At 41.6% G+C, this 12,718-nt stretch overlaps 1 long non-coding RNA gene across 5 annotated transcripts in view; it reads right to left on the bottom strand.

Moving 5' to 3' along the window:
* Positions 1-12,718, bottom strand: part of LOC140909522 (uncharacterized) — a 147,153-nt gene that overhangs the window by 22,830 nt on the left and 111,605 nt on the right. The gene's annotated exons all lie outside the window — the stretch shown is intronic.

Here is a 12,718-nt window from a genome sequence, read left to right as displayed (position 1 = left end):
ATCCTCTTTGATTACAGTGGATATATAAATACTGACTTCCCTGAAATGTACTGTGATACAGCATGGCTATAGGGCAGCAGGAGAGTGTTAGAAGGGAGCCTTAGTCCCTGTAGAGGGAAGAAAGTTTGCTATAGATTAATTAAAGCTCATGAAGCCAGTCACATGATAAAAAACCCCAGCTTCAATCAGATAAGAGGAGGAGTTGAAGCAGAGTGGATTGGCATTGAAGCAGAGAGCAGTTGGGAGGGAAGCAGAGGAGAGTTTGGAGAAGTGTTGCGGTGGGCTAAGAAGACCAAGACTCTAGGTAAAGGGACCCCTGGTTTGTGCAGAGGGAGGGCAGAAAGCTCCACAAGCTGAAGGGCAGGAGAGGGAAGTAGCCCAGGGGAAGGAACTGCTAGTTCAAGTGGTTTACTGCTATCCCTAGGGCCCCTGTGCTGGGACCCAGAGTAGAGGACGGGCCCAGGTCCTTCCCTCTCAACTTCTCTCCTCTAGGACACTAGTGGGGCAGTTAATATCCCAGTTCACGGGCAAGAAACGGTAACCTGAACCACCCCCAAGAAGAGAGCGCGAGACCCATCACAGTAGAGCCGGCAATTTGCCACAGTCCTTAAATGCTGTATGTTTATGCAAAGCCCAGTGTTACAAAACAAAGACTATTTTTTTTTCTGGGAAATGTAATATTTAATTACCTTTTTGATTTGGTATAGGCTATGGCTACACTCAATAGCTCACAGCAGCGCTGCTGCAAGATCTCTAGTGGAGCTGTACACTGACGAGAGAGATGTCTGCCATCGCCTTAAATAATCCACCCCCAACAAGTGACAGCAGGAGAAGGTCTCCTGCCACCATAACGCTGTCCACACCAGCACATAGGTCTGTGTAATTTATGTTGCTTGGGGGGGGGTGACTTATTCACATCCCTGGGTGACCTAAGTTATACTGACATAAGTGGTAGTGTAGACATGGCCTAACTCACTCTTATTATTGCAGTAGTTTCAGCAAAATAGCACTTTTTTGTTATACATTTACATGGGTTTGTCACTTTAAAATTAGGTCATGATGGTTCCTTAGTATCAACGCCTAATTCCCACAAACCAAGAGAAATTATAACCTAGGACCTATGGTTATCATAAAGTCTTTGTTCACATACTGTAAAGTATAAGTTTACTGTGATTATTTGTCTGACCCGAATATTCCCAGCTTCTTTATGCTGTCAATTAAACTCTCTGGTTGACTCTACATATAGGTACAGGAACTAGGGGTGCTGCCACAGCCCCTGGCTTGAAGTGGTTATCATCATATGCAGACTTTACAGTTTGGTTCAAGGGCTCTCAGCACCCCACCCTACACAAATTGTTCCAGCACCCTTGTCTACCAGAGTTTAAAAATGGAAAAAGCACTATCAGGTTCTCTGCATTATTACTTTTGCTAGCTTGATCATTGCCACTCCAGCTCACTTGAAAGAGGTGAGTGTGTGTGGTTGTTTTTTTTTCTGTTTAACCTAATTTACAACTCCAGGTCCTGCTGGGGGGAAAACGAGTCCTCTCCTCTGTCAGATTTCTCTTGGCAGTCTTTCAGGCTGCTTTTAATTTACATAGCAACCAGAGAACATTAAATGCTTGTGCTATACCAAGTGCTGCTAACTACTGACTTCCACTAACTGAAGTCAAATGCTAACTGTCATGTATGTGGATTTACCTGCCACCATGACAGTTTGAATTAGCACTGAGAAATTGAGCAGCTGCTTCCAATTTCTTAAAGATAATTTGCTTCATTAGGTTAAGCTCCTGGCTGCTTTCTTTCAAAGAGTAAATGATTAAATCATTTATTCTCCCTCTCCTGGGATCTGTACACTATATAGCATATTGTGGGAAAAGGACAATTGTCTGATAATCAAAGAAAAACTTTTTTTAAATTATCCCTTTCATAACATCAATACTTACTCTAAATTTGCTTTGTGCCTTAAGTCCCTTTTTTCCCTTATAGCCATTCAGCAGTATAGTGTAAGACGCATTGGGCAAACTTTTTGGCCCAAGGGCCACATTGGGATTGTGAAACTGTATTGAGGGCCCAGTGGGAAAGGCTGTGCCTCCCCAAACAGCCTGCCCCCACCCCTGATCCACCCCCTGACTAACACCCCCCAATGTCATAACCATTGAGTCCCACTCTAGTATGCTAAGCACGAGAGTGTAACCTTTTAAAAAACAGCCAAGTCATATGTTGTAAGATATCTTTTTTTGGTGTGGTGAGGGAGTTGATTGGGGGCTGAATTTTACACTGCTGAAAGGTAACATTTGCCTTGGAGACAAATGTGTATGATGTCAACTGTACATTTTTAAAAAAAATTTCCTAAAAATATCACATTTATTGTCACCCCTTCTTTAGAGCTGGTTTTGTTACCCTGAGTTTTGCATCATTTCGCCAGACCATTGATCTATCTGAAATTTGCACTTAAACAAGCAGACAGTGAGAGGTCCCATTACAGGCTCCTGACTTACCCTGTGTTAGGATATAGATATTCAGGCCTGTCTGCAAAGGCCTGTACTTTAAGAATTTAGGTGTATTCTTATCACTTGGCGAGTTAGAGGTATAAAAGAGAGAATCAAAATCACTGTCTGCCAGTGTAAGGTCCTTCTCTTACTGTGACAGTCTGCGGCCCTGTTCTTAGATTAAGGCCTTTGGCTAAGCAACAGAGGCAGCCATAAGCTGGGAAGTGAACGGTCACATCCTCACGTTCCAAACTAGTCACATTGAAATAAGGTGCTATTGGGCTGTTAGGAATACAATCCTGTCCTGATAGTGCCTATCACCTCCAGAGAAAGGGAAGTGCCTAGAAGATGTAAAAGGAAACTTAGTTTGATAGCATCCTGTCTGGCAAGAACTCACTTATCAATACTGGGATGTGAAATCCTCACTTCTGTATTGTTTTGTCATTATAGTTCCCACTTTGCTATTGTTTGTATAATCTCTGTCTGGTTCTGTGATTGTTCCTGTCTGCTGTATAATTAATTTTGCTGGGTGTAAACTAATTAAGGTGGTGGGATATAATTGGTTACATAATCATGTTACAATATGTTAGGATTGGTTAGTTAAATTTCAGGAAAATGATTGGTTAAGGTATAGCTAAACCGAACTCAAGTTTTACTATATAGTCTGCAATCAATCAGGAACTGAGGGGGTGGGTGTGTGGGTGGGGGGAGATGGGAATAGGGGTGGGGAAATTGGAATCATGCTTTGCTAAAGGGGGAAATGGGAACAGGGAATGGGGATAAGGAAATTGGAATAATGTTTTGCTAAGGGCAGGAATGGGAATAGGGACACAGGTGTAAGGCTCTATGGTGTCAGAGCTGGGAAGGAGGATACTAAGGAAAGAAACTGGAATCATGCTTGCTGGAAGTTCACCCCAATCAACATCGAATTGTTTGCACTTTTGGACTTCGGGTATTGTTGCTCTCTGTTCATGGGAGAAGGACCAGGGAAGTAAGTAGGTGAAGGAATAAGCCCTCTAACACCCTGAAGGGTGATGTATTTCTTTGTAATCCACTTGTATCCTCCAGAAAATGACTCACTGTATTTACTCTACAGCCTCTAATCTACCTCTTGTTAATTTATCGTGGGTGTCTGCATGATTCAAGAAGGTTTTAATGACTTTGCCATAACAGGAGAGAACCTACTCTATTCTTTCCTAGGTTTCAGAGTAACAGCCGTGTTAGTCTGTATTCGCAAAAAGAAAAGGAGTACTTGTGGCACCTTAGAGACTAACCAATTTATTTGAGCATGAGCTTTCGTGAGCTATAGCTCACTTCATCGGATGCATACTGTGGAAATTGCAGAAGACATTATATACACAGAGACCATGAAACAATACCTCCTCCTACCCCATTCTCCTGCTGGTAATAGCTTATCTAAAGTGATCATCAAGTTGGGCCATTTCCAGCACAAATCCAGGTTTTCTCACCCTCCGCGCCCCCCGCCCCCACACACAAACTCACTCTCCTGCTGGTAATAGCCCATCCAAACTGACCACTCTCCTTACAATGTGCATGATAATCAAGGTGGGCCATTTCCAGCATAAATCCAAGTTTGACCAGAACGTTGGGGGGGGGGGGGGGTAGAAAAAAACAAGGGGAAATAGGCTACCTTGCATAATGACTTAGCCACTCCCAGTCTCTATTTAAGCCTAAATTAATAGTATCCAATTTGCAAATGAATTCCAATTCAGCAGTTTCTCGCTGGAGTCTGGATTTGAAGTTTTTTTGTTGTAAGATAGCAACCTTCATGTCTCTGATTGCATGACCAGAGAGATTGAAGTGTTCTCCGACTGGTTTATGAATGTTATAATTCTTGACATCTGATTTGTGTCCATTTATTCTTTTACATAGAGACTGTCCAGTTTGACCAATGTACATGGCAGAGGGGCATTGCTGGCACATGATGGCATATATCACATTGGTGGATGTGCAGGTGAACGAGCCTCTGATAGCGTGGCTGATGTTATTAGGCCCTTTGATGGTGTCCCCTGAATAGATATGTGGGCACAGTTGGCACCGGGCTTTGTTGCAAGGATAGGTTCCTGGGTTAGTGGTTCTGTTGTGTGGTATGTGGTTGTTGGTGAGTATTTGCTTCAGGTTGGGGGGCTGTCTGTAGGCAAGGACTGGCCTGTCTCCCAAGATTTGTGAGAGTGTTGGGTCATCCTTCAGGATCCTTCAAGAATAAATGGACACAAATCAGATGTCAAGAATTATAACGTTCATAAACCAGTTGGAGAACACTTCAATCTCTCTGGTCACGCAATCAGAGACATGAAGGTCGCTATCTTACAACAAAAAAACTTCAAATCCAGACTCCAGCGAGAAACTGCTGAATTGGAATTCATTTGCAAATTGGATACTATTTCCCCTTGTTTTTTTCTACCCCCCCCCCCCCCCCCCCCCCCCGGACGTTCTGGTCAAACTTGGATTTATGCTGGAAATGGCCCACCTTGATTATCATGCACATTGTAAGGAGAGTGGTCAGTTTGGATGAGCTATTGCCAGCAGGAGAGTGAGTTTGTGGGGGGGTGAGAGAACCTGGATTTGTGCTGGAAATGGCCCACCTTGATTATCATGCATGTTGTAGGGAGAGTGGTCACTTTGGATAAGCTATTACCAGCAGGAGAGTGAGTTTTTGTGTGTGTGGTTTTTTTTTTTTTTTAAAAAAAGGGGGTCGGGGGGGTGAGAAGGCCCACCTTGATTTTCATACACATTGTGAGGGGAGTGGTCAGTTTGGATGGGCTATTACCAGCAGGAGAGTGAGTTTGTGGGGGGGGGGGGGGGTGGAGAAAACCTGGATTTGTGCTGGAAATGGCCCAACTTGATGATCACTTTAGATAAGCTATTACCAGCAGGAGAGTGGGGTGGGAGGAGGTATTGTTTCATGGTCTCTGTGTATATAATGTCTTCTGCAATTTCCACAGTATGCATCCGATGAAGTGAGCTGTAGCTCACGAAAGCTCATGCTCAAATAAATTGGTTAGTCTCTAAGGTGCCACAAGTACTCCTTTTCTATTCTTTCATAATGTTTTACTCTACATTGTGGAGTGAACTATTGGTGAGGATCTCAAGGAGCCTCTCATTGTTGAGAAGATGCAAAAGAGTTTACCAAAGGGAGCTGAACTAATGTCAAAACCCTAGAACTCACCTAAGGATCTCTTTACAGAGGAATAATTTACACAACACTGCTATGTTTCCCTCTTATGACCTTCCCCTCCCCTCCAAATAATCTATCTTTTATCCTAGTACATTTAACTAAATACTATGGCAACAGGCACTTTAGAAATGCTGATTATATTACACACAAAGTGCTTGAAGACCTGGATGTATGTTAATCAGATTCTGCAGTCCTCACTTTGAGTGCCACTTGTTTGAAGTCAATGGTACTAGTTGCTGAGGTAACTGCTATTCAGTAGAAGGGCTCCAGAATCTGGCCTAAACCTCACGCCGCCCCTGGGAGGTAGATGAGTATTATCTCCATTTGCAGACTGGAAACAGATTAAAGTGAATTCATGTTAAAGCCTTGTCTAGACTAGAATATAAAATGTGTTACTAGCACATAAGCTAACAGCACATCTTTTAATTTCTAATCTAGGCAATACCTAAATTTGAAGAGAGCTGTGAATACAACCCAGGAGACCTGAATCCTAGTTCTAATCACTAGGGTTGGGATTTTCAAAGGAAGCTTGATGGAATGAGGTGCCCAAATCACATTGAAATTCAATGGGAGTTGGGAACCTAACTCCTTTATGTGTTGTCTACATGAGAAAATTATACATTTTAAACTAAATCCGTTTAGATTTATATCAGTTTAGTGATTTTTTTTTCCTCCCTTGGTATTCATTCACCCCTTCTTGTCAACTGTTGAGACTAGTCCACTTCCACCTTAATTGAATTGGCTCGTTAGAACTGACAGCTCCCACCCCCCTACTTGGTAAGGCAACTCCCATCTTTTCATGTGTTGTATATTTATACCTGCCTACTGTATTTTCAACTCCATGCATCTGATGAAGTGGGTTTTAGCCCACGAAAGCTTATACCCAAATAAATTTGTTAGTCTCTAAGGTGCCACAAGGACTCCTCATTTTTTCAGTTTAGAAACGGATGTCATTAAGTCATTACAACACCTTTGTGTGGACGCATTTCAGTGCCTCTTTGGGTGAATGTACTCATTTCCATGACTCAAAACTAATATGAGAATTCCATCCATTTAACATCAGTTTCTACACAAATTTCATTAAATTGGTACAGTTTTATCATGTAGATAAGGCCTTGGGTTTCTTTGAAAATTGCAGCCATGCTACCCAAGAGTCTTTGTGATCCAAGGATATCAACTGTATATCTGTAGTGCTATAGGAACCAATCTTAGATCACATTTCAGGCCAGGAATAGCTCTAGATGTTTGGGAACAATGCTAAGTAGGAAAGGCTATCTTACTAAGAATAGTGAGAACAGAGGATGCTTCTCTATTTAGCTACAGTACATTGGAGGTGAGGTACAAATTTCACCAGGAGCAGTAATCAACTCCTCTGTCTTGTGTTTGGTTTTGAAAAGGCGTTCTGCTGCTACAGCTTGTTTTTTTGCAAAACTACTGGGTGTGTGGGGGGGAATCACTTGATGTGGCAGGAGGGAAAGAGGAAGAAAACTGTTTAGCTGACTTTTAAAAAATTAATCTGGCACTTATTTATAAATAAACTTGCCTGAAACCTGTTCAAACCAATTTGCATTTGTTGTAAAGGGAATGGGAGTGCTCTGAAGAGTTGCATGCAGAAATCCAATAGTGATTTTTGAGCAGATCTGGTCAAACTGTAAAAGAACTGATTCATTGTGAATGAAATGGCTAGTGGATATTCACAAAGATGTCTGCAACTCCCAAAAGCTGTATGAATTATGAAAATTCATACAGGAAGGGTATTATCTGCTATTTTTTAGTCTTTCTAGAATGTTTGTCATCCAATCAGGAAATAAGACATAACCTGTGATGCAGGTGAATGAGCACCACAACATCAGTAATAAACATACATGTACTCCAAGTGAAAAGTGCCTTAACAACCAGTTGTCTGTAAGTTATTCAGCCAAACTATTCAGCAAATACTTACAAATAATCAATACATTCAAAGAAAATCAGATTGGGTCTGTGAGAGTGGGTTGATTTTAAAAAAAGGCTGAATTTGTAACAAATATTGAATATTTCATTACTGAGTGGCTATATTTGTAATTAGTAGTTCACCCAGCTAGCACCATAGCTGAGTCAGAATTTGCTATTTATAGCATACCTTTGAATCTTTTTAAAGTATCTGTCACTCATGTCAGTGAGCAGGTCCATGTCAAACAGATAAGAATGTTTTCATTCCACTAAATCGGTGTCTGAAAGGACAAAAGTGCATGGGAGATATTGAAAGCTGCTCAGATGATGGGACTGGGAACAGGGATACTAAGGAGTGTGATTCTTAACTTGGTGTTTAAAAAAAAGAGGGGGGGATTAAGTGGGAAGAGCAGGTGTATCCATGTGCTATGAAGACACCTTATACTGCTTGGCTTGTTTTGGCAGATCTATCCTCAAAAATGGGTCTCTATTAAAATATTTTCCTTTCTGTGTGCCTCATTCTTGCTGTTCAGTGCAGGATGTCAGTCCTTTTGGTGTGTTTACTGGACCTAAACTTAAGCCCTCATATCTTGTTTACCAGAGGGCAAGGGCTTTATGAAAACCTACGACAAATAAAATAGATAGAAACCAAGATGATATGCATCTGGAACAGCTGAGTTCAAAAAGCAGAGCCATAGGAAATACTATGCAATATGTAATATTTGCCACTATTTCTCTTTGGCTATTTGTGTCTGTTGCCATCACAAACTCTCCAGTCCCAAGAAATACTACCAGATTAATATGGGCTTGTGGCACTCTACCTCAAAGTAGCACCCTGGAACGCCCATATTCACCACTGTCATAAAATTAGGATATGTTTTGTACAAAGTATGCCTACTGAGGTATCGTTTTAAGTCTTGATCTGTTGAATATTAATATCCTGTTTTATTGTATGTGCTTTCAACAAAAGACAGCCAGACATGTGTTGATGGCCCATTAAAGGGAATCTAGTCTCTCAACAGCCATCCCAGAGACTTCTCAGAGAGAGCAAATAGGCAATGGAGACTACCTGACCAATGGGGGCTGCCTAATCCTCACGTCACAGCAAGGATCTTTCAAGCAAGATGGAAGAAATTATAAAAGCGGGAGAGTGACATCATCACTTGGTCTCTCTTCCCCTTCCCCCCAACTCAACACCTGGAGGACAAAGACTTTGAACTGGGGGAAGGGTGGTCCCAGGCTGGAAGGTAGTGCCAGCCTGTGTACTGAGGATCTGTAACCTGCTTGTACCATCTGTCAGGGTGAGACACTGCTTGATTCAAATCCTGTTTAGTCTGTAGAACTTAAACTATGAAATTATTTTTATTTCTTAAGTAACCAACTTTGATCTCTACGCCTGCTACTTATAATCACTTAAAATCTATCTTTCTGTAGTTAATAAGCCTGTTTTACCTAAAACTGTGTTTTGGTCAAAGTGCTTGGGAAATCTCAGTTCAGTCCATCCCACATTGAGGGAGTGGTGAACTACTTAATGATCTTGCACTGCCCCAAGGGGCTTTGAGCAGTGTAAGACCGTACAGTTCTGGGGTGCAAGACTGGGGAGTTGGGGGGAATTGTCTGGAGCCTCCCTCTTGATGGTTCATGAGTGGCTGGGAAATCATTAATGTGGCACAGTTGGGTGTATCCCTGCCTGTGGATGTCTATGTAAGTGCAGTAGCTGCCAAAGGTTTGTAGCTTGACATCAGCATCACAGTATGAGGGCCAGGTCTGGTGGATGGGTTTGAAGGGCTAAGTGGCCCCACACTCCAGGTTGCACGCTGGGGACCCTGTCATAATGCTGCCATCCTTTAGAACATGTGGTTGTTCAGGCACTTTTCACTTAATACTTAGTCCTGCCATGAGTGCCGGGGTCTAGATTATTTGACCTCTCGAGCTCGCTTCCAGTCCTCTGATTCTATAATTCTGTGTCTCTCAAAGAAGTGAAAGACATAGCATAAGGTTGGTTCTTCAGCAGAGACACCTCACAGCCTATGTGACCTGCTTCTCAGGACAAACCAGAGTGTGAAATGCCTTTCTCTCCTCCGAGAAGAAGGCCACATGTTCTCCAAGGGCTACTGTCTCTTCTCACAGTTTCATAAAGTATTTCCTCTAAGTTGTGACATCTCACACTGTACATAGTGCTGCTCAGTTGTCCCATACAAGGTGTTCATTTTCAATAGCTGTTTCAGAAAACTTTTTAATTTATATTAGTAAATTATACCAAATTACAAATTGGATTACATTCAAATATCAACACTGTATAGATCATAGTTGAAAAAACATCCAACTCCGCTGGAGAGCATCACAACTCCCCATCCCCATGTGCTGGATTCTGTATTTAGATCAGACTTTGCTGAAAACCCGGTAAAATCATTTGCAGAAACAGCAGAGAATGAAACTGAAGCAGAAACATTGATCTACCCCCACCCCAACTTTACAGAAGTTCTGATCCACTTCCTGGCATATCTGATTCGGCTATTATAGATATTACAGTTATACAGGTTTCAGAGTAACAGCCATGTTAGTCTGTATTCGCAAAAAGAAAAGGAGGACTTGTGGCACCTTAGCGACTAACCAATTTATTTGAGCTCAAATAAATTGGTCAGTCTAAGGTGCCACAAGTCCTCCTGTTCTTTTTACAGTTATACAGACACTACATAACAGGTGGAACTAGAGCTCTAAATCCAAACAAGCTTGAGCTTGGGGAAAAGTTTGAATCTGGACCTGAATTTCATGGCGTGAGCCCATATTTGGTAGTTAGAAAGCTCTCTCTTGTCTACATATCCGAGGAGGAAGCTCATGTGTGGCATTTGTTCCAGCCAATAAGTGAATTATTTCAGATTCATGAAATGTTCCCCCACAGATACTAGTCACAAGGGGTTCGCTGATGTGTAGGGCTAATACCTCCATGTTTGGTCAACTCATGCCCCTTTTCAAGGCTATCTGAGCACAGCTGTGTTAGATGTACGCAGCCAAGATACCATGCTGTGGAGTACTTAAGAGAGAGTTAGATAGACTCCTGTCCCTAAAGCACTTACAAGTGTTCAAGAGTATCCCAGTATAGCTATATTTTTGAGTGGAGGCTAGTCCATTAAAGGGATAATTTGTTTTACATTTTAATGCTAGGATACGGATAAGAGACAAAAATGGAGTAGATCAAACATACAGTAGGTTTACTACATTTGTATTTATTTTTAATTAGCGTGAGGCTGGCACCCAGCTAATGGGGGCCATGCATCATTTAAAGAAATAAATATTACTCTGCCAGAGGGAGAGCGTTCATTTTAATTTCAAGAGTCATCTTTCATTGCCAACATTTCTCCCATATGGAAATAGGTTTCTTTGTGGCAGAAGTGTTGATTCCAGGGAATGTATGCTTAAAAATTTGAGGATAACCTTAGGGCAAAAGAGACATACTTAGCAGTACCTTACATTATGTTCTAGATTGCCTCACTACAACCACACCTCTTATTTTTCCTTAATCATTGTTTAGCCATGCACCAGGGTTTTAGAATAGCTACAGATTATTTTTTAGGGATGGGAAAATTGGAATTTTAATGCATTTGTGCATGTATGTACATTACACAAAGATACATGCACATAATTGACCAGACACAGGTATAAACGCGCACGCACACACTTAGCAGTTTACGTTGAGGGGAAAATCTAACCTTTATGACTAAGAAAAATTCTTATAATTAAATTGAATCTGTACAGGTCAGAAATATGATCCACAGCACTAATGGTGGACAAAAAAGAAGGGGTGGCTAGACTTTCAGGACTGCAGAAAAGCTCTCATTATTGTAGTGTGTGAAAGACCAACATGTCAATTTAGTGGGTTTGTTAAGGCTTTAAAAATATGTGATATGATCTCCAGACATGTAGGGACATTTTAGAAACATGTATTGAGTTTGACACTCTGCACACTTAATATTACACAAACTCCTGAAGTGCTGCAGCCTACAATAAATGCTTCACTTCTTATTGCATGAAGAGACCCCTTTGAATTTAGTAGGTCCTGGTGCTGGAGAAAGACAGGCTGGCTGGTGAAAGGATTAAGGATACAAATCAGCAGTATGCCAGTGGAATGTAAGAGTTTGGGGTAGAGAGGAGTAAAAGAAGTGAAATGCTACTTGCTGAAAAGCAATAGGTTATAAATAACCCAGAGGAGAGTATGGTTTCAGAAGTGGTGAAACAGAGGAACAGGCTAAACTTGAGAATGGAAAAGTGTGACCCCCTCTGCAGATACAGTTCTGTGAAAAACAGCATGAATTAAACAGATCTCTGCCTGCTCTTTTCTTGATATCCTAGCCTAATTTTCCAAAAATATTGAATCCATTTGCCTTGGATGAGAGCTGCAGGTACTCAGCCCCTCTGAAAAGCAGGCCACTGCTGTCCAGTCATTATTTTGGGATTTTTCACATTACATCATTTAAAAAAAATGTTATAATTTAGGAAGGAAGGTTGGGGTCTTGTGGTTGATGGATTTGTCTGGGACTCAAGATCTGGCATCATCCCCAGCTCTACCACAGACGCCTTGCATAACTCTGAGCATGTCACAATCTCTTTTCAGATAGGGAACTGATGCACAATGAAGATAATACCTTGTCCGTCTTGCCCATTGAGACTGTAAACTTTTTGGGGCAGCAGTATCTCTTGTGTACGTACAGCACTTACCATGACAGGGACCTGAGTGCAGTTGTAATACAAATAATATTAAGAGCTTCCCATGTTATTTCTTCAACAGGTCCACAGAATCTGTGTTATTTCTTTTAGTTAGAGTTGGAAGATGTTATTACATCCATCCACCGGATGCCTCCTATAGCTGGCATGAAGTTTGGTCTCCACAGATATGTGATTTGCAAGTGCAAATAGTAGTGGTGTAACTTCCCTGAGATCAATAATGGATTTTGGAGAGGTGAAATCAAGATACTTTTTCTACTGATGACTAAATCCAGACTGCCCATACTGGTTGGGCGGAAGCAGCTGCTATGTGTTTATCTGCTGAACAAGCTACAGATTGAAATTAGGAGGGTTGGTTATTTAGGCACGCAAATGGGAT

Source organism: Lepidochelys kempii, chromosome 3 (genome assembly GCF_965140265.1).
Source record: "Lepidochelys kempii isolate rLepKem1 chromosome 3, rLepKem1.hap2, whole genome shotgun sequence".
NCBI classification, from domain to species: Eukaryota; Metazoa; Chordata; order Testudines; family Cheloniidae; genus Lepidochelys; species Lepidochelys kempii.
This window is presented reverse-complemented; position numbering and strand designations above follow the sequence as displayed.